We start from the raw sequence: 25,155 nt of genomic DNA on the forward strand, positions 1-25,155 counted from the left end.
TTCAATTCTGCTTATAAACATATGGTCATTTACTGAACTGTTGTCAGCTTAAGAGAAAAAGCTTAAAACACTTTATCAACAACATTTGAAGCAAAAAGCCACAAAATTATCTTCCTTAGTTTACTTAATCCTATGTAACTAATACCTGTTCTGCTGAAATCTAGTTTTTCACTAGTTTAGGAGTAATAAAACAGTGAGGATAGATGACAAAAGACTTACAAATGACAATGGTTAAAGATCTGATGAGAGCTTACTGTAAGACAGTTGTCATAAGGAAATTTGGATCTTTCTGTAACACAAAACATTCAGTAACAAAGTTTAGCATCATTCCCTGTGACAGTGCCTTCTAGGTAATTAAGCAGGTAAATAAGCCAAATTAGCCAAATATTTTCTCCAATGAGAAAAATTCCTCTGACATGTTCCAGGGGCCCTCTGGAAAATATGAGTTAACTAGAGATAAAAGCACCTTTTTGCATTTGATTTTGGGAAGTTGTCAGAAGAAAGTTTCTTTGGCACTTGCTTAAATAGGATTATAGGTTGCCATGAAGCAATACTTATCCAATTAACTAGAATGACAACAAAGTACTTCAAAGGCAAATAAAGAAGGTTATACAGTTGTTAGCAAAGTTTAGCTTTTAGTCCTTTTAATATTAAGATTTCATTTTCTTAAAGACTCTGACAACTCACTGAGACTTTAAGCATAAGAAACTGCTTTGATAAAACAATTAGAAGAACTCTCTGCTATCTTTCAGTATTAAGAGCAGACTAACAGTTAAGAAAACTTTGTCTTTTTAACTGAAAACAAAATTCTAATTTTGCTGTATACTTGATACTGAGACTCATTTGCTTTAATGTTATATAGCATGACCATATTAAATTCTTCCACAAAATTTTTACAATTTTCTTTTATCAAAAGACATATATTTTTAGCATGCAGAAATGTTTTCCTTACAATTTTAAGTAGTTTTGATTAGAACTTAAAATTATTACTTTAACCTTCAGTGAACACTGAAAAATAGGCTACAGTAAACTGTTACACTAGCATTCTTCAGATTGATACATCTATGAATGTATATTATCAGTTTTGGAAATGTGCTTTATAGCACAATTTCTCATTTGGCACAAAATATGTCTATATAACTTAGCAAACTTTAAGAATTTCGGTTACTACAAAGATTCTCAGGCTGTAGGTAGGTATACACACTGTAACACACAATTAAAAAGGTGTTCACTTGCCACACTTATTTAGTTCACTCATTCCTAATAATTATGCTAGATTACTTACAAGACCTTTACTGAATATTAGACAAAGCCAATCCTTTAAGCATTTTATTCTTAAAAGATTTAACAGATAACATCAAGTTAAATGACTTTAGGTAAACTTAGGCAGCTGATAACCATAAGGACATGTCCGTTTCAGTTAAACTTAAATTTGCATTAATGCTTAATATTTATTAGATTTTCTGGAAGTTTTAGAATGCCCAATTTTCACAAGCACTTGTTTTTAAATCAATTTTTATTAATACCATCCGGAGGTAGGAAAATATTTTTCATTTACACACTTAGACACACAAACATACAAATTGAGACATAATGAGTACAGCTAGCAACACTTTTCATATAAAAACATATACACAGATAGACAAATGGATATAAAGATTTGAGTTACTGATATTTAATTGCTTTCTTTCTTTTTAGCTTCTTGTCCATGGCTTCTGGAACCAGAGGGCGGGAGGAGTGTGTTCCGGTGGGGGAAGAGGGGGGTGAAGGTGGAAGGAGAGGGGGAGGGGGTGGTGCAGCCACTGGAAGAGGAAAGGATCAGGAAGACAGCATGGTTGAGAATGTAGGACTTTAAGATGGCAACAAAATGGGGGAGGACAAAGATCTTAAAGATGGTGGCAGAGAGGGGTAGGGGTAGTGAGCTGAGGGAGGTGGGAGACCAAGGTCCTCCGGCGGATCTGAAAAGGAAGAAGGACTGGGCAGAGTAAGAGACTGACAATCTTTAACTGGAGATCAGGCCAGGAGAACCTGGGTCATTGAACACTTAACATAAAGGTCTGGGTGGGAGAGCAAAGTCCAAAAAGCCTGCACATATGGGATTTCACCCTACTTTCTGCTCTGGTGGCAATAATTAGTCAAGTCGGTGAGGAGGCCAAAATTGAAAGTTCCCTCAGGGAGCCAGTGAGATTGATTGTCCAAGGGATACTGAGGCCCGGCCTCAGAGCAAAGAAAGACCAGCTTCCATTTGTGAACTTCCCGGGACAAATATAGAGTAGCCAAATTAGAAATGAGGCACCGCAATGGGGTCTGAGCCTCCACTTTCTAGGGCTGGTTCCCCATGTCTGCCTCACCTCCCCAACTAATCCCACTGAGAGGAGCGGCCAGCATCCCAAGCATGCCAAGTCAGGGGAGACGTCCTGGGACCCTGGGTGAGGGACATCTCCCACACTGCAGGGCCAGGAGTGGACCAGATGCCAGCAGAGGGTGGGCCAGATGCCCTAACCTGGACGTAGCTATGATTTCTAATGGACCAGGTGAAATGGAGTTAGGAACAGAAACAGACCAGGGGAAACTGAGGGACTCACCAGAAAATAGTCCATGCAGCAGAGAGCAGGCTGAGGTCCCGGGTTGGGGAAGGAGAGGGCAGGGCCGCCAGTGGCCAGTCGGAGCCCCGCGATCATGCTCCTTCCCAGGATTTCGGCACCAAATGTAAGATAAATTCTAACTGAAATAAGCAGGCGACGAGATGCAACAAAGGGCCAGGCAGTTTATTTGAGCGCAATTCCCGGGTGATGGTCTGGCTATCACAGGCTGGGGAAGTCAGGCCCAGGAGGAGAGGAGGGGAGTTTTTAAGAGAACACGGAAGGGAGGGGGAAGTGGGCCATGTTAGGGGTAGGTGGGGAATTTTTATTGGCTCAGGGTTGGGTGATGGACAGCCAGAGTCTCCTCCTTCCGGATGGAGGGTGTCTGCATCCGGGGTTTGTCAGCACGTCATGGGACTGGAATCCAGGAAGAGCTGTTCATTCCTTCTCCATACAGCACAGAGCTACTTGGTGCTGTCTCTGCTCTGCCTGCATTGTCCTCACCCTTCTCCCTCCAGTGCCTCCAGCCTTACACTTGAGACCTTCATGGGTGTTTTGCACCTCTCCTTTCAGTCGAAGCCTGTACTTCCTTCTGTTCTCATTATTTCAACCTCCCCAGATCTGCTAAAGTACAAGTAGCCTCACTTATGGGTTGCCCTAGGTAGGGGGTGGGGTTGGGGGGAGAGTATTCACTAGGGACACAAAGAGAGATATGGGGGGCTGTATGTAGCACCAGATTTCTCATTCCTGTAGTGAACACCTCCTCATCAATTCCCACAGTACCTGTTGGAGTTCTGCAAATGTTTTCCAACTACTGGGAAAATATGGTAAATCACCCTGATTAGGCCTAACTACCGTGATGGCAGCTGTCAGCCATTCCAGGAGTGTCTGATTCTCTGAAGTGTGATGGTCATTTTGCAACCACTGCTGGAGGGAAGAGTGAGTCATCAGGGAAGTCATTTTACTCATCTCAGTACTTGACATAACAATGTTTTCCACCCCCAAGTCCCAGAGATGTAAAAGCCATGTAGGCAGAGGTTCCGATGGCCTCTGCCTATACTGGACTCTTGTGTCTACCAGCTCATCCTGGGTATGGGGGTGGAGCATGGAGTGTTCTCCAACCTGGGGAGGGGGCTGCTCCTTCCCCTGAGGAGCCCGCAGTTGTCTCATTTTTCTTGTTTTTATATTTTTAACATTTTTTATTTTGATATCATTAATGTACAATTACATGAACAAAATTATGGTTACTAGACTCCCCCTATTATCAAGTCCCCACCCCATACCCCATTACAGTCACTGTCCATCAGTGTAGTAAGATGCTATAGAATCACTACTTGTCTGCTCTGTGTTGTACTGCCTTCCCCGTGCCTCCCACTACATTATATGTGCTAATCATAATGCCACTTTTCCCCCTTATCCCTCCCTTCCCACCCATCCTCCCCAGTCCCTTTCCCTTTGGTAACTGTTAGTCCACTCTTGGGTTCTGTGAGTCTGCTGCTGTTTTGTTCATTCAGTTTTTGCTTTGTTCTTATACTCCACAGATGAGTGAAATCATTTGATACTTGTCTTTCTCTGCCTGGCTTATTTCACTGAGCATAATACCCTGCTGCTCCATCCATGTTGTTGCAAGTGGTAGGATTTGTTTTCTTCTTATGGCTGAATAATATCCCATTGTGCATATGTACCACCTCTTCTTTATCCATTCATCTACTGATGGACACTTAGTTTGCTTCCATTTCTTGGCTATTGTAAATAGTGCTGTGATAAACATAGGGGTGTATCTGTCTTTTTCAAACTGGGTTCCTGCATTCTTAGAGTAAATTCCTATGAGTGGAATTCCTGGGTCAAATGGTATTTATATTTTTAATTTTTTGAGGAATGTCCATACTGCTTTCCACAATGGTTGAACTAATTTACATTCCCACCAGCAGTGTAGGAGGGTTCCCCTTTCTCCACATCCTCGCCAACATTTGTTGTTGTTTGTCTTTTGGATGCTGGCAATCCTAACTGGTGTGAGGTGATACCTCATTGTGGTTTTAATTTGCATTTCTCTGATGATTAGCAATGTGGAGCATCTTTTCATGTGCCTGTTGGCCATCTGAATTTCTTTCATTTTTACTTTCTTAATTACACCTGGACAGGACTTTAAAACAGAAGAAGATGGTACCTCCGGTGGTGGCCTGGGTAGCAGATCCATCAGTGGCCCCACCTCCTCCTCTTCTCCCTCAGGCTTCTCCACCAATGGCTCCTCCTCCACCATTTCCGGGGCTGAAGGCACTACTGTTTCCTCCCCCTCCCCCATGGCCTCCTGCAATGTGGCTTTTCCTGCCATCTTCCCCCTCACCACTGCCAAGGTATCTTCTAGGAGCGTGACCTGCCTTTTCAGTAACTGTCTCTTTTCTTTAATAGCATTCCATAGGTTATCACCCAGCTCCTCTAAGCGATGCGGAAGTGTCTCTCTCCTGCCTAAGTCCCTCTCTCTCCTCACTACCACTCTTGATAATCCTCTCTTTTTCCTGTATAACATTTTTCACTATCTCGATGAAAAGAAACCCTACAATGCCAGCCTTTACATAGCCCCCTAAGCAGTCTTCCAACTCACTGAGGGCTAATTCTGCAGTTTCTGGTGTTTCCATCCTTCCCCAGTTCTAGGGAAGGCCCCACCCCTCTAAGAGGTTCTTTACTCTAGACCAATTCCCCAGTAGGGGTTCCCAAATTGGAAGCCCCACAACTGGGGGGATAATAACAGGTGAAGTGGCACCCTCTGCTGCTGCATCCACTAGGGACTCCCCACCATCCACAGGAGCAGCCCTCCCAAAGGTTGCACCCATTATGACAAATTTCGGGTACAGAGGAATCCTGCCAACTGCCACTAGATGTAAAACCCATTTGTTGCTCACAAACTGCAGTCCTGGGCCATCTCTCTTACCTGCTCCAGCAAAATCAGCTGTCTTCCTCACCTCTCAGGTATAGATAAGCCCTCCAGTTGCCCAGGTAATTACCCATTGATTCTGGAAATGTTACAGATTTACCCACAGGCTACCCCTCCAGAAATCTCACCTTACAATTTACTCATTCCCCCTCCCTCTCCCCCCAGGGTTCCAACTAATCTAATAACACCCAATAGCAACAGCAGTAAAATCTTGATAATCCTTAAACCAGAGGATTCAGGCTATGCAGATTAAGTAAATGTACTTTACAGCACAATCTCCCACTAAGCACAAAATATGTTTCTACACTTGTTTACTCATTCCTAACAACCATGATAGATTGCTCACTGTGGGTAAAATTGTAATATTTCCAGAATATCTCACCTGGCTTCAGTATATCTGCATATGAATAGACATTCAAAGGTGCAGAGAAGTATGGCTTTAGGGCATTTGCACCATTCCTCAGGGGGTGGAGAGAAGTTCATCTCCATATCAATGGGTAATTACCTGGGCAACGAAGGGCGTGTCTGAACCTGAGAGGTTAAAGGGGGGGTGCTGGCTTGCTTGCCAGTTTTGTTGCTGCTGGAGCAGGAGAGAGACCTGGGCTGGACTGCAGTTTGTAAGCAATAAACAGGTTTTAAACTTTTCTCCCTCTGACTGATTTTGGTTTTTAGAGGTATTTTGCCCTGGGATTTCATCTCCCCGTACTTACACTTTCGAAAATTTTACCAAACATTAGACAAAGTCAAGCCTCTCTTTAAGCATTTTTTTCTTGACAACAGCAACACAATCATGATAATTCTCAAACCTAAGAATTCAGCTAGGTTCAAAATCCCATGCAGATTAAGTCTCAAGTTCATCCATTCCAGCCATTACATGGCAGCTGCAGCCAGGGGGCATCCAGGACACAAAGACTGTAAAAGCAAATAACTGTGATTTTGGGGGGCATTTTGCTATTATTCTAGGAGTACAAAGGAGGCCAGCTCCCAGGTCTTTTCCCCAAGTTGCCAGAAGAGCCAGTCATCATTGGTCCACGTGTCGAAATGTCCAGGGCTATGTCCATTTTATTCCTAATTGCTGCACCCAACCATGCAATGCACGTCCAATAAAGTAGGTGCCTTGATCATTCTCAATCACTGGCGACCATCCATAGGCTGCAGTGAGATGCTCTAGGCCCCTCTTGGTGGTTTGCTGATCTGCACAACATGGAGGGCACTACTTCCAGGCTTGGCTGACTTCTTCAAAGGTCTATGGCAAGCCCCACCATCAGGCTACAGCCCACATTGCCCCTCGTGAAACAAACGCTGATGTAGCCATTGGGCCACATCAGAGGCAGGCTTTCCATCTATCCAGGGCACCTGGGCCAATTTGCCTGCTTTACCATTCTCTGGGGATGCCAAATCAAATGTCAAGACACATGGTATATGGTAGGTGTCTGTGCCACACCACTCTGTGGCCTTTGGGTCCAATCTCCCTCCCACCCTGCAATGGGATTGGTGGTTATTAGCTTGGTTGGAGCTTTTGCAGTGATGGGCTCCATAGCCAGCAAGGCGTGGTACACAGCAGCCAGTTGCTTCTCTATCAAGGTGACCTGGGCCTCTGCTCCTTTCCATAGTTGTGACCAGGCTCCAGCTGGCAGCAAGAGCAGCAGCAGTGGCAGAAGCAGTAGCCTTAGGCTCGGGCCACGGGCTGGGGACAGCATGGCCAACAGTGGTGGTGGTGCCTCCACGACCACACGAGTGTAGACACATGTCTCTTGGCGTGAGTGCCACTTCTCCCCATCATTTCTAGGGGTGGCCCTCCCAAAGGTCACACCCATTATGACAGATTTCAGGTTCCTGCCGACTGCGCCAGAATGTAAATCCAGAGAGAGGAAATCCTGGGGCAAAATACCTCTAAAAACTGAAATTAGTCAAAGGGAGAAATAAAGTTTAAAACCCGTTTATTGCTCAAAAAAGTGCTCTCCCAGGTCATCTCTCTTTCCTGCTCCAGCAGAAGCAAAACTGTCCCTCCCCTCACCTTTCAGGTACAGACAAGCCCTCCATTGCCCAGGTAATCACCCATTGATATGGAGATGAACTGCTCTCCACCCCTGAGGAATAATGTAAATGCACTAAAACCATACTTCTCTCCACCTCTGAATGGCTATTGATATGCAAATGTACTAAAGCCCGGTGAGATATTCTGGAAATGTTACAATTTTACCCACAGAATCTTAGCCTTAGGATAGGTCTCTCCTGTTCTTACTGTTTGTATCTCAGCATTTTTCATCATAGGCAGGAAATATTAATCGTGATGCTTGTTCCATGTTCCTGCCCCACCTCACTACCCTGAATTTGTTACAACTGACAGGTTTTGAGAATGCCCTAGGAATTGCCCAGTGAGGTCATTTAGCATTTGCATGAGCTTGATCATATTACAAGGAGAAGGATCCTGCCTCATTTGTAGTTCTAAAGTTCTTCCAGTATTATCCCAATTGAGAGTGTTTGTCCAGTGCTGGGCCCAGCTCTTGCCAACAAGTATGTAATTTAGCTGGTAATAATCTGTGAAATGGGGTTGATAAGTTTGAATAACTATAGTAAATTCCTCAGCAAATTTGTGAGGATCCTTAGTCACTCTGGGAATCTTTGACTATACCTTGCAATTCAGCTTTAGTCCAGGGAACATAAGAAATTATGGGTTTAGCATTCAAATCCTCAGAGGGTCTGGCTTTAGAAGAGCAGGTTTTAATAGGTTCAGGAAAAGAGGAAAGAGGAGAAAAAAGAGCTCAGCGAGAGGCTTCGAATGAGGAAGCAGAGGGCATAAAGTAGGTGGGTCCAGTTCGGAGCTAAAGAGGAGGCAGCACCGGGCGGGGCCTTGGTGTGAAATGGCTGTTGAGTTCCTGGAGACAAGGAGTGGGCGTAAGCAAGCACACCAGGACAAAAAGGGCAGGGAGAAAGAGGTCTCGGATGCTTTTTTGTCTTCCTTTAACTGTTTACTCACCTGAGTTAATTTAGAAATGATATTTTCTGAAGAGGTGATTTTAGAATACTGAAAATGTTCGGAATCCTCAAGGTGCCAATTAAAGTAGGCATCCCATTCATCTTTTAAAAAATTGAAATATAGTATATATACAATGTTATATTGGTTTTGTGGTGGGAAGCCAAGCCAAGAAAAGGGACAATGTTTCTTTAAGGTTTTAAGAATGCCGAGGAATACCAGGGAGCTTGAGTTTGAAGCATTGTAACAATGTCCCCTCCACCAGACCCACTGATATGGAACAGCTTGTTGATCATAGTCATGTAGGCCCATTAGTTTATAATAGAGTATCGGGTACCCTTTATTGAGATAGGTTAAAATATAACTAGCATTCTGGCTGAACCTACAGGACACTAACAGCTTCCACTGCAGCATTCCTGGGGCCTACTCTCCTTTACCCTTGTAGTGAATGTATAAAGGGCAAGGCCCCCGCTATGATATGAATCCGCAGAGCCAGTGCTGCACTAATAAACTGCTTCTCGCCAAATGTCTCGGTGTCCCGACTCCTTGTTTGTAGTTGCTGCAGTTCCTGCAACAGTTTCAGATGAACACCTTAATGATTCTTCAATTACATACATTACTAAATGCTCACTGTAATAAGTGCAGTTACCCTCCATCACCATACAAAGATATTGCAATACTATGAGTTATATTCTTTATGCTATACTTCGATCCCTGTGACTAAATTATTTTATAATCTGAAGTTTGTATGTTTTTATCCCTTTTACCTACTTTACATGTTTTGCCGCCACCACTACCAAGGTAACCAGCCCTTCTCTGTGTTTGTGAATTTATTTCTGTTGTGTGTTTTGTTCATTTGTTTTCTTTTTAAGTTCCCCATATAAGTGAAACCATTCAGCTTTGACTGACTTATTTCACTTAGCATGATACCCTCTAGGTCCATCCATGTTGTCACAAGTGGCAAGATGTCTTTCTTTTTTTATGATTGAATGGTATTCCACTGTGCATATGCACCACACCTTCTTTATCCATTCATCTATTGATGGACACATCAGTTACTTCCAAATCATGGCTATTGTAAATAATGCTGTGATAAACATAGGAGTGAACGTATCTTGTTGGGTTAATGATTTTGTTTTCTTCAGGTAGATTCCTAGAAATGGAGTTGCTGGATCATTGTGGATAAAACTGCAATATTTCCAGAATCTCTCACCTGCCCAGTCCATCTCCATAGCAATAGGTAATTACAAGGGAGAGTGAAGGCATATCTGGACCACAGAGGTGTGGTGGGGTCCTTTTGCACCTGATCTGTGAAAGACATGGGCAAGCAGAAGTAGACAACTGCTTGTAAGCAATAAATGGGTTTGTTCCACTTTATTTCTCCCTTTGACTGATTTTGGCTTCAAAGGTTATTTGCCTTGGGCTGGGAACATATTCCCCCTTCCCCACCAGAGTTATAGTTATATAGTTTTATTTTAGTTTTTTCAGAAATCTCCATACCATTTTACACACTGGTTGCACCAATAGTGCAGGGTACAATCCCACTGGTAGTGTACAAGAGTTCCCTTTTCTTCACATTTTCACAAACATTTGCCATTTCTTCTTTTGTTGACACTAGCCATTCTGACTGGTGTGAAGTAGTATCCCATTGTGGTTTTGATTTGCATTTCCCTGATGATTAGGATGTTTAGCATCTTTTTGTCTGTATGTTTTCTATGGAAAAATGTTTGTTCAGGTCCTCTGTCCATTTTTTAATTAGATTATTTGTTTTTTTGGTATTGAATTATATGACTTGTTTATATATTTTGGATATTGGCTCCTTATTATATATCATTTGCAAATATATTCTCCTATATGGTAGATTGTCTTTCTGTTTTGTCTATGGTGTCCTTTGCTGTGCAGAAGCTTGTTAGTTTGATGTAGTCCCACTTGTTTATTTATGCTTTTTTTTTGTTTCCTTGCTCAGGGACATCTATCCAGAAAAACACTACTGATGATGTTACTGCCTATGCTTTCTTCTAAGAGTTTTATGGTTTCAGATATTATATTTAGGTCTTTAACACATTTTCAATTTATTTTTGTGTATGATATAAGACAGTGATCCACTTTCATTCTTTTGCATGTAGCTGTCCAGTTTTGCCAACACTATTTATTGAAGAGTTGTCTTTTCCTCATTGTATATTCTTGCCTCCTTTGTCATAAATTAATTGACTATGTATGCATGGGTTTATTTCTGGGCTTTCTATTCTGTTCCATTGATCTATGTATCTGTTTTTATGCCAATACCATATTGTTTTGACTATTATATCTTTGTAATATGGTTTGAAATCAGGGAGCATTATGACTCCAGCTTTGTTCTTTCTCAAGATTGCTTTAGCTATTCAGAGTCTTTTATGGTTCCACATAAATTTTAGGATTGTTTGTTCTATTTCTGTGAAAAATGCCATTGGAATTTTGACAGATTGCATTGACTCTGTAGATTGCCTTGGGTAGTATAGACATTGGGTAGTATTAATGATATTAATTTTTCTAATCCATGAGCATGGAACAACTTTCTATTTATTTGTGTCTTCTTCAATTTCTTTCATCAATATCTTATAGTTTTCAGTTTACAGGTTTCTCATCTCCTTGGCTAAATTTATTCCTAGGTGTTTAATTTTTTTAATGTACTACTTATAAATGGGATTGTTTCCTTAATTTCTCTTTATGTTAGTTTTTTATTACTATGTAGGAATGCAACAGACTTTTGCACATTGATTTTGTATCCTGCAACTTTACTGAATTTGTTTATTAACTCAAAAAGATTTTTGGTGGAGTCTTTAGTATCGTCTATATATATTATGTCATCTGCAAATAGTGATGATTTTACTTCTTCCTTACTAATTTGTTTATTTCTTTTTCCTGTCCTATTGCTGTAGCTAGGACTCCTATGATTATGTTAAATATAAGTGGTGAGAGCGGGCATCCTTGCCTTGTTCCTTATCTTAGAGGAAAATATTTCAGCTTTTCACCATTGAGTATGATATTAGCTATGGATTTGTCATATGTGGCCTTTAATATGTTAAGATATGTGCCTGCTACACCCACTTTTTGAGAATTTTTACTACAGTGGATGTTATATTTTGTCAAATGCTTTTTTTCAGCATGTATTGAGATGATCATATGGTTTTTAACCTTCCTTTTGTTAATGTGGAGTATCACATTGATTGATTTGCAGACATTCGACTATCCTCACATTTGGGGGACAAAGTATTTTAATTATGGTGAAAGATCTTTTCAGTGTATTTTTGAATTCAGTTTGCTAATATTTTGTTAGGGATTTTTCCATCTATGTTCATCAGGGATATTGGTCCTCAATCTTCCTTCCTTCCTTCCTTCCTCCCTCCCTCCCTCCCTCCCTTCCTCTCCTTTCTTTCCACTTTCTTTTTTTTCTTTTTGTAGTGTCCTTGTCTGGTGTTAATACCAGGATAATGCTGGCCTCATGGAATGAATTTGGAGAGTTTCCTTCCTCTTCACTTTTTGGAATAGTTTGAGTAGATAGATAAATTCTTCTTTAAGTGTTCTGTAGAATTCACCTATGAAGCCATCTTGTCCTGGCCTTTTGTTTGTTGGGGGCTTTTTGATTACCAATTCAGTTTTATTACTAGTAATTTGTCTGTTCAAAATTTCCATTTTTTCCTGCTTCAGTCTTCGAAGATTGCATGTTTCTAGGAATTTATACATTTCTTCTAAGCTGTCCAATTCATTGGTATATAATTTTTCATAATACTCTCTTATAGTTGTCTGTATTTCTGTGGTGTTTGTTGCAGTTTCTCTTTCATTTCTGATTTTATTAGTTTGAATCTTCTCTCTCTTTTTCTTGATGAGTCTAGCTAAAGGTTTATCAATTTTTAAAATTTTTTCAAAAATCTAGCTTAGTTTTATTCATCTTTTGTATTTTTTTAGTCTCTATTTCATTTATTTCTGCTTTGATCTTTGTTATTTCCTTTCTTCTCCTAACTTTGGACTTTGTTCTTCTTTTTCTAGTTCCTTTAGGTGTTGGGTTAGTTTATTTATTCCAGATGTTATTTTGCTTGTTGAAGTATGTTTGTATTATTAAAAACTTCCCTCTTAGGACTGCTTTTCCTGCATCCCAAAGATTTTGAACCACTGTATTTTTATTTTCATTATTCTCCAAGTATTTTTTATTTCTTCAAAAAAGATGCTTGATATTATTTTAATCTTCTAAATTTATTGAGACTTGCTTCATGGCCTAATGTGTGATCTATTCTGGAAGATGTTCCAAGTGCACTCGAAAACAACAAATATTTTGTTTTTGGATATAATGTTCTGTATATATCTGTTAATTCTATTTGGTCTAATGTGTTATTCAAATCCACTGTTTCCTTCTCTATTTTTCTGTCTGGATAATCTATCCATTGATATAATTGGAGTATTAAAGTCCTCTACTATTATTGAATTACTGTCAATCTCTCCCTTCATGTCTGCTAATATTTGCTTTATATATTTAGGCATTCCTTTGTTAAGTGCATAGTGATTTACAACTTTAATAGCTTCTTGCTAGATTGTGCCTTTAATTATTATATAATGTCTTCTTTGTCTCTGTTCCAGTCTTTGTTTAAAGTCCATTTTGTCTGATATAAGTATTTCTATTCCAGCTTTTTTCATTCTTATTTACACAAAATTTTTTTTCCTTCCCTTCAGTTTCAGTCTGAGTGTGTCTTTAGGTCTAAAATGAGTCTCTTTTAGGCAGCAAACAGATGGATCCTTTTTTTCTTAATCCTTTCAGTCACCCTATGTCTTTTGATTGAAGTATTGAATGCATTTAAATTTAAGGTGATTATTGATAGGTATATAGTTATTGCTATTTTGTTAAATGTTTCCTGGTTGTTTTTGTTCTTCTCTGATCTTTTCTTTTTCTCTTGCTCTCCCCTTGTGCATTATGACTTTCCTTAGTGTTATGTTTGGATTCTCTTCTCTTTATTTTTTATTTTATTTTGTTTTATTTTGTATGTGTTTATCCATTATAGGCTTTTGTCTTGTGGTTCCCATAGGGTTCTTATATGTTATCCTACATATATAGCAATCTCTAATAAGTTGATGGTCACTTAAGTTTGAAGATTTTTTTTTTACTCCCCCTTCTCCATATTTTCTGTTATGATGCCTTCCGTTACAACTTTTTAGTGGTTCCCTTAACTATTTTTTAGATTTAATTGATTTTACTGCTTTACTACTTTTTGACCTTCATAATAGCTTTTAAGTGATTCTACTATATCTGGCATATGTTTTATTTTACCTGTGAAGTATTCCATTTCATATTTTCTTGCTTCTAGTTAGGGTCTTTTCTTTTCCTCTTAGAGAAAACCCTTTAACATTTCTTGTAAGGCCAGTTTAATGGCCAGAAAATAGCTTATATTTTCTATGAAGTACTTTATCTCTCCTTCCAATCAGAATAACTTTGCCAGATAAAGTATAATTGTTTGGAGGTTTTCTCTTTCAGCACTTTGAATATATCATACCATTCCCTTCTGGCCTGTAGAGTTTCTGTTGAAAATCAGCTGATAGCACTATAGGGTTTCCCTTGTCAGTAACTTGTTGCTTTACTCTTGCTGCTTTTAAGATTCTCACATTGTCTTTGATCTCTGACACTTTGATTATGACTTGTCTTGGTGTGGCCCTCCTTGGGTTTATCTGCTTTGGGACTCGCTGTGCTTCCTGGCTTTGGATGTCTGGTTCTTTCTTGAGCTTTAGTGAAATTTTCACCTGCTATTTCTTCAAACAACTTTTGTATTCCATTCTCTCTCTTTCTCTCTTTCTGGGACTCCTACAATGTGAATATTTGGACATTTGATATTATATACTAGAGCTCCCCTATCCTTATTTCTTTTTACTCTTTTTTCTTTCTAATGTTCAGCTTTCCATTACTCTGTCTTCTAAGTCACTGATCCACTAATCTACAGTTGATTCCCTCCAGTGTATTTTTCATTTAGTTTATTATATTCTTCATCTCTGATTGGTTCTGTTTCATATTTTCTATCTGTTTGTAGAGGTTCTCACTGAGTTCCTCCGCTCTTCTCTCAAGTCTGGTGAGAATCTTTGTAATCATTAATTTGAACTCTGTACCCAATAGATTGCTTAACTGCATTTCATTTAGCTCCTTCTGTGAAGTTTTATCATGTTCTTTTGTTTTAAGCATATCCCTCTGTCTCCGCATTTTGTTTGATTTCCTGTGCTTGATTCTATGAATTAGTAGATGTGTTCTCTCTCCCATTCTTGTAGGTTTGGCCTTGTGTAGGGAAGGCCACCTGGGTAGACTGCATGTGCCTGATGGTTTTGACTGGCTGGCTGGAGGCCCAGTACATGTGAGCTGGTGCTCTCAGAGTATGGCTAGAGGGAGACATGGTTGGAGGGGGCCAATCAGAGTGCCTCTTGAGTAGATACCAATAGGGCCCATACTGACAGAGAGGCAGCAGGCCCTGGTACAGTCTCCAGGAAAGCCTCACCTCTGCAGCTATTGTGCAGTGGTGAAGCAGTGGCTCAGTGCACTCTTCAGAAACCTGTGGTTACTGGCTCTGCTGTTGTGGTGCAGTCCCAAGTCCGGACGTGGCTTCCAGGGAAACCCCGCATCTACAGCTCCTGATTTGGGACCTACAGTGCAGCAGCAGCTCTCCGGGGACCAGTGGCAACTGGCTCCATGATGTCAGGGCAGCTGTGGCTCAAGTGCATTTTCCAGCTGATGAATCTAGGTGTGGTTGGGCACTGAGAAGCTGCCTAAATCAAGTCTTAAATTGGTGTGGGCACCCCAGCCCTGCTTCCCCTTCACTATCAATGGGGAAGGAGAAAATAAAGGTGCTCACAGGACCTCCGATTGGTAGAGAGTTCCATTAATCTCCCCACAAAAGGGTGGGTGCTTTAGTTCTAAAAATCAGTATTTTCACTTATAGTTTAGATGACTTTTAAAGCATGGCTTTCTTTCTCTGCCCTCGGGCAGAGTCTGTGTTCTGGTGTTTCAGCAATATCCCTTCTCTGTGCAGGTCATTGCACTGGCAGAGAGGTGCCTTGTTACCTTGTCTCTTTATCTCCTGCCATTTCTTTAAATGTTATCTTTCCGTTCCTCACTGTGCAGGTGTTTACTCTTCTTCAGGATGAATTGGTCTGTATGTAGGTGTAGATCTGCTGTGAAGTTGGGAGGAGGTGAGTTCAAGCTCTCTCTGCACAGTCACCTTCACCCATTTAGCATTTTGAAAAGGTACCAGAGCCATGACTTTCTAATTTATTCTTGAGAAAATTAATTTGGGGAGATCAAATGTTCCCCATAATAACCACTGAAGTTATAAATTATCTTAAGTTAAACTGGTCTGCTTGTTTAAACCAAAAATGTGCATGAGGACAGGACATAGCTTTTAAAAAGAAAGCCCGGTGGCATCCCAGAATAAGACCTCTTCTGAGAGATTTTAGAGGATTAAGATCCCATTACTTAAAACCAGAATTTCAGAAAAACAAATGAGTAATCCCCAGAAAGGACAAAACTTTCACCAGTATTGAAAGGACAAAACTGTTAAATCCCAAATAAAGCCTGGAGAGCTTAAAATGCAGAGTGGACCCTGGGTCCAAGAGACTTTCAAATTGCAGGGTCAATGAGAAAACTGTAAACTTAATGGGCTTAGTGAGTGCCCACGTCCTGTCTGCTCACCAGCTTTGGAGTTATTGGGGGTCTTCTATGGATCCCACTTCTCTAACACCAGTACCGACCCTAGAAGTAAAACAGCCAGTTATTTTATCATTTTACTATTTACCAGCAAAATGGGTTTATTCAGGAATGGCAGAGGAATTGCAATTAGGAATGTAAAAGCTATCATAAACATAGGCAAGTTCAGAGATCAAAGGAGAGGAATATTTATAGAGAAAAGGAGGAAATTTGGAGGGACTGCTCTGAACTAAAGTCCATTGGAGGAAAGCAAGAGTTCAGGGTGGTGGTGGTTTCTCATTGGCTGAGTTGTGGTATTTTTTTATTGGCTGAGATTGTTACTGGGCTAGGTGAAATTCTTATTTCCTCCCACTGGAGTAGTAAAGTAGGCTTCTAATATTTCGGAGTGCAAGGTAAGTCTTTTCCTGTAGGGGTTTACAATTGGATGATAAGTAGTGTGGTGTAAGAGCTCCCCCTTCTGGCCTCTCAACTCCATTTTAAATGACTTTTCATTTATTTAGCTTCATAAGTGCAACAAAGACTGACCAGATAGAAACACGGAGATGGGTCCAAATGAGTCTAAATTAAGAAGGTAAGGAAAAAAATGTCAAAAGCTTAGAAATTCCACTTTGGGGTGTAGGTTGTTTGGTGTTTAAAATGTGTTTGTAATGAAGATATGATAAATTAGGGTGTCAGAAAATAATTGAAATTAAGATGAGCAAAATTATAAAGTAGATTAAGTATATGAAAGAATTCTAATTGTAATCACATACAAGAGTCACTTAAAGTTTTAAGCAAAAATGGTCTGTGATTGTGCAGCATAATAATCTCTTTATTAAGTTAGCCTCACTGCTATTTTTTATTAGAATGGTAAATTCTATTTGTGTATACTCTTTGTAAATCTGTCTTCACATAATGTGCCCCTTCATTCACCACCTGAAGCAGCAGATTGATCAGAGGGATCTAGTGGCAAGAAACCGAGGCAAGAAGCAGCCAGTCAGTAGCCAAGGACCTCTGCCAACGGCCATCACACGGTGTTTTGAACTAAGTGGATCATCTTTGAGTGAATCAACCAGCCCTGCTCAAACCTTCAGATGACCATAGCCAGGGCCAATGTCCTGATTTCGGTCTCATAAAAGACCCCAAACCAGAACAACTGGCTTGTGGCACTCTCAAATTTCTGACTCACAGAAATTATTTGATAACAAATATTTGTTATTTTCAGCTATGGGGTAATTTGTGATGTAGCAATACATGCTACTACACCCCCACTATCTCTGTGCTGATTTTTAAATCCTTTTGTTAATTTTGCCTATTCTTGAATTTCATACAAATAGTGTCATACTGCGTGTCATTAATAATTGATTTTAAAAATCTAATTTTATTTTTAATAGTTGGAGCTTTTCATGAAAAATTTCTAGAGGAATTAGCTGTTCATTGAATTATCAAAAGAGTAACATTCAATGGAGAAGCATTTCTTAATTGTCTCAGCAGTTTCTTATTTATGTATGTATGTTTGCATGTGTGTTCTTTCCCATTAGTTAGCCTTTTATCACATTTTTTTTTCTTTAAGAAAAATACTTATTTAATTCTTAGGAATGATCCTTCCATGGTATCTCATACAACTAGGACCTAGCTCAGGGCCTTGAACCCCGTAGGTGCTCAATAGCTACACAATAAGTAGATACAAAGCTAAGTCAATGGGTTATTGCCAACAATTCCAACTGCCTAAGTGATAAAGGATCAGATTATGTGGTCCTTCCTGCCTTCTGCATTTTGTTACACATGCCTTCTGACCTATAGCCCGTATAACTATAACAAAAGTAGGTGTTTGACAGGCCTACTATGAGCTTTCTGTAGCAATCAAAAGCACCCGAAACAGCATCTTGCATCACTCTGGACATGAAGCACATACCCCACTTACCACCTGCAGGTTTTGGCTGGTGATTTGGCCTCAGAAATGTCAGGATTAAGTCATAAAGATATGCAAAATGATTTTTTTTTCCAAATCCAAGTTTAACCACCTTCTCTGAATAATGCTGTTACTTGTTTTGGAGAACACATACACTGCTTAATTTCAAAGATACCAACATAGCGCTTTCTTTCTGTTTGCATTCCTGGTGGTGGTATCAGGTGCACCCTCGAGGTGCAGAACAGCACTGGTGAGTTTGCGGACCTGTACCTGCTGCAGAAACACTCTGCCAGCAACTGTATCATAAGCACCAAGGGTCACATGGCCATCCAGATGAATGTGGCCAAGGTTGACAACAGGTACAGAAAGGTTCAAAACCTACATTGTCTGTGGGGCCATTCGCAGAGTGGGAGAGACAGAGACTCCATGAATGGACTGGCCACGGCGAATGGCATCATCTCAAAGACCTCTGACTGAAGAGGATCATAAATGTGGAATATTCGTTGTAAAGAAATAGTGAAATCTGCCCACCCCCCAAAAAACCCTCCACAAAGATGCCAAGGTAGAAAAATCAAGGTCCATTGTTTCTATAACAAGTATGGGGTGAATGCAGAAAGCAGGTAACAAGAATGTAAATTCTCACATCTCAAAATATGATGGGGACAAGAAGGATGAGAGAGCCAATCTGAGGGACTCCCAGTGGCTAAATCTGGGACAACTGAAACAATACCAATAATGATGATACTAGTAAATTATAGCCCACATTATATCCCATGAATAAAATAAGAATCCATAGCTTCATGCTGATATAAGAAAAACATTGAATAAATGATAAAGAATTAGGAAAAGCTATTTATCGAAGTAGAACTCTAAGTAATAACAGTAGATGGAATGATGGAAATAGAACATTATTTTTGGCAAAAGTACAGAGATAATTGTTTTATACAAGAATCATCAATGGATGCTAAAATTGGCACATGAAAGTATTTACATAGTCTCAAAGTATCTTCCCACAAGATATTAATTAGTTACAAAAAGGAAAATAGTAGTCACAGCTTTGACCAAGTGAACAAAGTCAGCCTCATTATCAAAGGGACAGAATAATATCATGTGCCTTCTGATGAGCCTCATAGGGGGGACACAACATTATTTCTGTTACATTTTGGCCAAAAAATGCATAACCTGAATTTAATCATGAGCAAACATCAGTCATATCCAAACTGATATATATATTTCATTATAGTATTGATATACAACTTATGAAGGTTTCACATGAACAACATTGTGGTTTCAACATTCACTCATATTATCAAGTCCTCACCCCCCCCACCCCACCCCCATTGCAGTCACTGTCTGTCAGCATAGTAAGATGCTGTAGAGTCATTACTTGTCTTCTCCATGCGGTACTTCTTCCCCGTGACCTACCTATATCATGATTGCCAATTATAATGCCCCTTAATCTCCTCTCCCTCCTTCCACACCCACCCTCCCCAACTCCTCCCCTTAGGTAACCACTAGTCCCTTCTTGGAGTCTGTGAGTCTGTTGCTGTTTTGTTCCTTCAGTTTTTTTATTTTATATTTTTATTTATTTATTTCTAAATTTTTATTTTGGTATCATTAATCTACAATTACATGAAAAACATTATGTTTACTAGGCTTCCCCCTTCACCAAGTCCCCCCCACATACCCCTTCACAGTCACTGTCCATCTGTGTAGTAAGATGCTGTAAAATCACTACTTGTCTTCTTTGTGTTGCACAGTCCTCCCTGTGCCCCCCATGCACTATACATGCTAATCATAACATCCTCTTTCTTTTTCCCTCACCCTTATCCCTCCCTTCCCACCCATCCTCCCCAGACCCTTTCCCTTTGGTAACTGTTAGTCCATTCTTGGGTTCTGTGATTCTGCTGCTGTTTTGTTCCTTCAGTTTTCCTTTGTTCTTACACTCCACATATGAGTGAAATCATTTGGTACTTGTCTTTCTCCGCCTGGCTTATTTCACTGAGCATAATAATAATACCCTCTAGCTCCATCCGTGTTGTTGCGAATGGTAGGATTTGTTTTTTTCTTATGGCTGAGTAATATTCCATTGTGTATATGTACCACATCTTCTTTATCCATTCATCTACTGATGGACACTTAGGTTGCTTCCATATCTTGGCTATTGTAAATAGCGCAGTGATAAACATAGGGATACATCTGTCTTTTTCAAATCGGAGTGCTGCATTCTTAGGGTAAATTCCTAGAAGTGGAATTCCTGGGTCAAATGGTATTTTTATTTTGAGCATTCTGAGGAACCTCCAAACTGCTTTCCAGAATGGTTGAACTAATTTACATTTCCACCAGCAGTGAAGGAGGGTTCCCCTTTCTCCACAACCTGTTTGTCTTTTCGATGATGGCCATCTTGACTGGTGTGAGGTGATATCTCATGGTGGTTTTAATTTGCATTTCTCTGATGATTAGCGATGTGGAGCATCTTTTCATGTGCCTGTTGGCCATCTGAATTTCTTCTTTAGAGAACTGTCTATTCAGCTCCTCTGCCCATTTTTTAATTGGACTATTTGCTTTTTGTTTGTTGAGGTGTGTGGGCTCTTTATATATTTTGGATGTCAATCCTTTATCGGATCTGTCATTTACGAATATATTCTCCCATACTGTAGGATACCTTTTTGTTCTATTGATGGTGTCCTTTGCTGTACAGAAGCTTTTTAGCTTGATATAGTCCGACTTGTTCATTTTTGCTTTTGTTTTCCCTGCCTGGGGAGATATGTTCATGAAGAAGTCACTCATGTTTATGTCCATGAAATTTTTGCCTATGTTTTTTTCTAAGAGTTTTATGGTTTCATGACTTACATTCAAGTCTTTGATCCATTTCGAATTTACTCTTCTGTATGGGGTTAGACAGTGATCCAGTTTCATTCTCTTACATGTAGCTGTCCAGTTTTGCCAGCACCATCTGTTGAAGAGACTGTCATTTCCCCATTGTATGTCCCTGGCTCCCTTATCATATATTAATTGGCCATATATGTTTGGGTTAATGTCTGGAGTCCCTATTCTGTTCCACTGGCCTATGGCTCTGTTCTTGTGCCAGTACCAAATTGTCTTGATTACTATGGCTTTGTAGTAGAGCTTGAAGTTGGGGAGCGAGATCCCCCCCACTTTATTCTTCCTTCTCAGGACTGCTTTGGCAATTCAGTGTCTTTGGGTGTTCCATATGAATTTTTGAACTATTTGTTCCAGTTCGTGGAAGAATGCTGTTGGTAATTTGATAGGGACTGCATCCAATCTGTAGATTGCTTTGGGCAGGATGGCCATTCTGACGATATTAATTCTTCCTAGCCAAGAGCGTGGGATGAGTTTCCATTTGTTAGCGTCCTCTTTAATTTCTCTTGAGAGTGTCTTATAGTTTTCAGGGTATAGGTCTTTCGCTTCCTTGGTTAGGTTTATTCCTAGGTATTTTATTCTTTTTGATACAGTTGTGAATGGAATTGTTTTCCTGATTTCCCTCTCCATTGGTTCATTGTTAGTGTACAGGAAAGCCACAGATTTCTGTGTGTTGATTTTGTGTCCTGCAACTCAGCTGTATTCCGATATCAGTTCTAGTAGTTTTGTAGTGGAGTCTTTAGGGTTTTTTATGTACAATATCATGTCATCTGCAAACAGGGACAGTTTAACTTCTTCCATACCAGTCTGGATGCCTTTTATTTCTTTGTTTTGCCTGATTGTCATGGCTAGGACCTCTAGAACTACGTTGAACAAAAGTGGAGAGTGTGGGCATCCCTGTCTTGTTCCCCATCTCAGAGGAAAAGCTTTCAGCTTTTCACTCTTAAGTATGATGTTGGTTGTTGGTTTGTCATATATGGTCTTTATTATGTTGAGGTACTTGCCCTTTATAGCCATTCTATTGATAGTTTTTATAATGAATGGATGTTGCGTTTTGTTGAATGCTTTTTCAGCATCTATGGAGATGATCATGCGGTTTTTGTCCTTCTTTTTGATGATGTGGTGGATGATCTTGATGGATTTTCGAACATTGCACCACCCTTGCATCCCTGGAATAAATCTCTCATGATCATGCTGGATGATCTTTTTGATGTATTTTTAAATTTGATTTGCTAATATTTTGTTAAGTATTTTTGCATCTTTGTTCATCAGGGATGTTGGTCTGTAATTTATTTTTTTCTTTTTGCGTTGTTTTTGCCTGGTTTTGGTATTAGAGTGATGCTGGCCTCATAGAATGTGTTTGGAAGTATTCCCTCCTCTTCTACTTTTTAGAAAACTTTAAGAAGGATGGGTATTAGGTCTTCACTAAATGTTTGATAAAATTCAACAGTGAAGCCATGTGGTCCAGAGGTTTTTGTCCTTAGGTAACTTTTTTTTTTATTACCCATTCAATTTCATTGCTGGTAATTGGTCTATTCAGATTTTCTGTTTCTTCGATGGGTCAGCCTTGGAAGGTTGTACTTTTCTAGAAAGTTGTCTATTTCTTCTAGGTTATCCAGTTTGTTAGCGTATAATTTTTCATAGTAATAATAATTCTTTGTATTTCTGTGGTGTCTGTAGTGATTTTTCCTTTCTCATTTCTGTTTCTGTTTGTAGACTCTCTTTTTTTCTTGATAAGTCTGATTTGGGGTTTACCTATTTTGTTTATTTTCTCAAAGAACCAGCTCCTACTTTCATTGATTCTATTGTTTTGTTCTTCTCAATTTTATTTTTTTATGCTCTAATCTTTATTATGTCTCCCCTTCTACTGACTTTGGACCTCATTTGTTCTTATTTTTCTAGTTTCATTAATTGTGAATTTAGACTCTTCATATGAGATTGTTCTTTCTTGAGGTATGCCTGTATTGCAATATACTTCCCTCTTAGCATGGCCTTTGCTGCATCCTACAGATTCTGTAGTGCTGTTATTGTTGCCATTTGTCTCTATATATTGCTTGATCTCTGTGTTTATTTGGTCATTGATCCATTGATTATTTAGGAGCATATTGTTAAGCCTCTGTGTGTTTGTGGGCTTTTTTGTTTTCTTTGTGTAATTCATTTCTAGTTTCATACCTTTGTGGTCTGAGAAGCTGGTTGGTACAATTTCAGTCTTCTTGAATTTACTGATGATCTTTTTGTGGCCTAGTATGTGATCTATTCTTGAAAATGTTCCATGTATGCTTGAGAAGAATGTGTATCCTGCTGCTTTTGGGTGGAATGTTCTGTAGATACCTGTTAGGTCCATCTGTAATGTGTTGTTCAGTGCCTATGTCTCCTTACTTGTTTTCTGTCTGGTGGATCTGTCCTTTGGAGTGAGTGGTGTGATGAAGTCTCCTAAAATGAATGCCTTGAATTTTATTTCCCTCTTTAATTCTGTTAGCATTTGTGTCACATATGCTGGTGCTCCTGTGTTGGGTGCATACATATTTATAATGGTTATATCCTCTTGTTCGACTGACTCCTTTATCATTATGTAATGTTCTTCTTTGTCTCTTTTTACTGTCTTTGTTTTGAAGTTTCTTTCTTCTGGTAGAAGTACTGCAACTCCTGCTTTTTTCTCCATATTTGTTGTGTGAAATATCTTTTTCCATCCCTTCACTTTTAGTCTGTGTATGTCTTTGGGCTTGAGGTGAGTCTCTTGTAGGCAGCATATAGATGGGTTTTGTTTTTTTACCCATTCAGTGACTCTGTCTTTTGATTGGTGCATTCAGTCCTTTTACATTTAGGGTGATTATCGATAGGTATGTACTTATTGTCATTGCAGGCTTTAGATTCGTGGTTACCAAAAGTCCAAATGTAAGTTTCTTACTATCTTACAGTCTAGTTTAACTCATTTAATATGCTATTAAACTCAATCTAAAGTTTCTTTTTTATTTCCTCCTTTTTCTTCCTCCTCTATTCTTTATATAGTAGGTGTCACATTCTGTACTTTTTGTCTGTCCCTTGACTGATTTCAGGAATAGTTGATTTGATTTTGCATCTGCTTAGTAAATAATTAAAATGCTCTCTTTACTGTGGTTTTACTTCCTCTGCTGACAGCTATGTAGCCTTAGGAACACTTCCATCTTTAGCAGTCACTCCAAGATACACTGTATAGATGGTTTGTGGGAAGTAAATTCTCTCAACTTTTGCTTATCTGGAAATTGTTTAATCCCTACTTTAAATTTAAATGACAGTCTTGCTGGGTAGAGTATTCTTGGTTTGAGGCCCTTCTGCTTCATTGCATTAACTATATCATGCCACCCCCTTCTGGCCTGTAAGTTTTCTGTTGAAATGTCTGATGATAACTTGATGGGCTTTCCTTTGTATGTGATATTTTTTCTCTCTCTGACTCCTTTTAATACTATGTGTTTATCCTTGATCTTTGTCATTTTAATTATTATATATATTGGTGTTTTCTTCCTTCAGTTCCTTGTGTTGGGAGATCTGCGCACCTCCATGGCCTGAGAGACTATCTCCTTCCTCAGACTGGGGAAGTTTACAGCAATTACCTCTTCAATGACACTTTTGATCCCTTTTTCTCTCTCTTCTTTTTCTGGTACCCTTATAATGTGAATATTGTTCTGCTTGGATTGGTTACACAGTTCTCTCAATACTCTTTCATTCCTAGAGATCCTTTTTTCTCTCTGTGCCTCAGCTTCTTTGCATTCCTATTCTCTAATTTCTATTTCATTTACTGTCTCCTCTGCTTCATCTAATCTGCTTTTATATCCCTCCATTGTATGTTTCATTTCAGATACTGTATTCTTGAACATTTGTATCTCATTCCTGAATTTCTCCCTGAATTCTTGAATATTTTTTTTGTAGTTCCATGAGCATGTTCACGATTTTTATTTTGAAATCACTTTCAGGAAGATTGATTAGTTCAGTTTCACTTGTCCTTCTTTCTGGTGTTTGTGGGATTTGGGTTTGAACCAGGTTCCTTTGATGTTTCATATTTGTAAGTGGCACCCTCTAGTGCCCAGAAGCTCTACTCTCTGGAGGTGCTTAGCCCCTGGAGCGATGGCAGGGGTTGCAGGTGAGTGGCGCTGGTGCCTACCATTACAAAAATGTCCTTTTTTGCTTTCCAGCTGCCATGCTTCT

The 25,155-nt window shown here is 39.5% G+C and overlaps 1 pseudogene; it reads left to right on the top strand.

The window, feature by feature from the left end:
• The first annotated feature begins 16,741 nt into the window (after positions 1-16,741).
• LOC118929026 (40S ribosomal protein S21-like) lies at positions 16,742-18,567 on the top strand (annotated as a pseudogene).
• Positions 18,568-25,155: the final 6,588 nt, after the last annotated feature.

Source organism: Manis pentadactyla, chromosome 12 (genome assembly GCF_030020395.1).
Source record: "Manis pentadactyla isolate mManPen7 chromosome 12, mManPen7.hap1, whole genome shotgun sequence".
NCBI lineage: Eukaryota > Metazoa > Chordata > Mammalia > Pholidota > Manidae > Manis > Manis pentadactyla.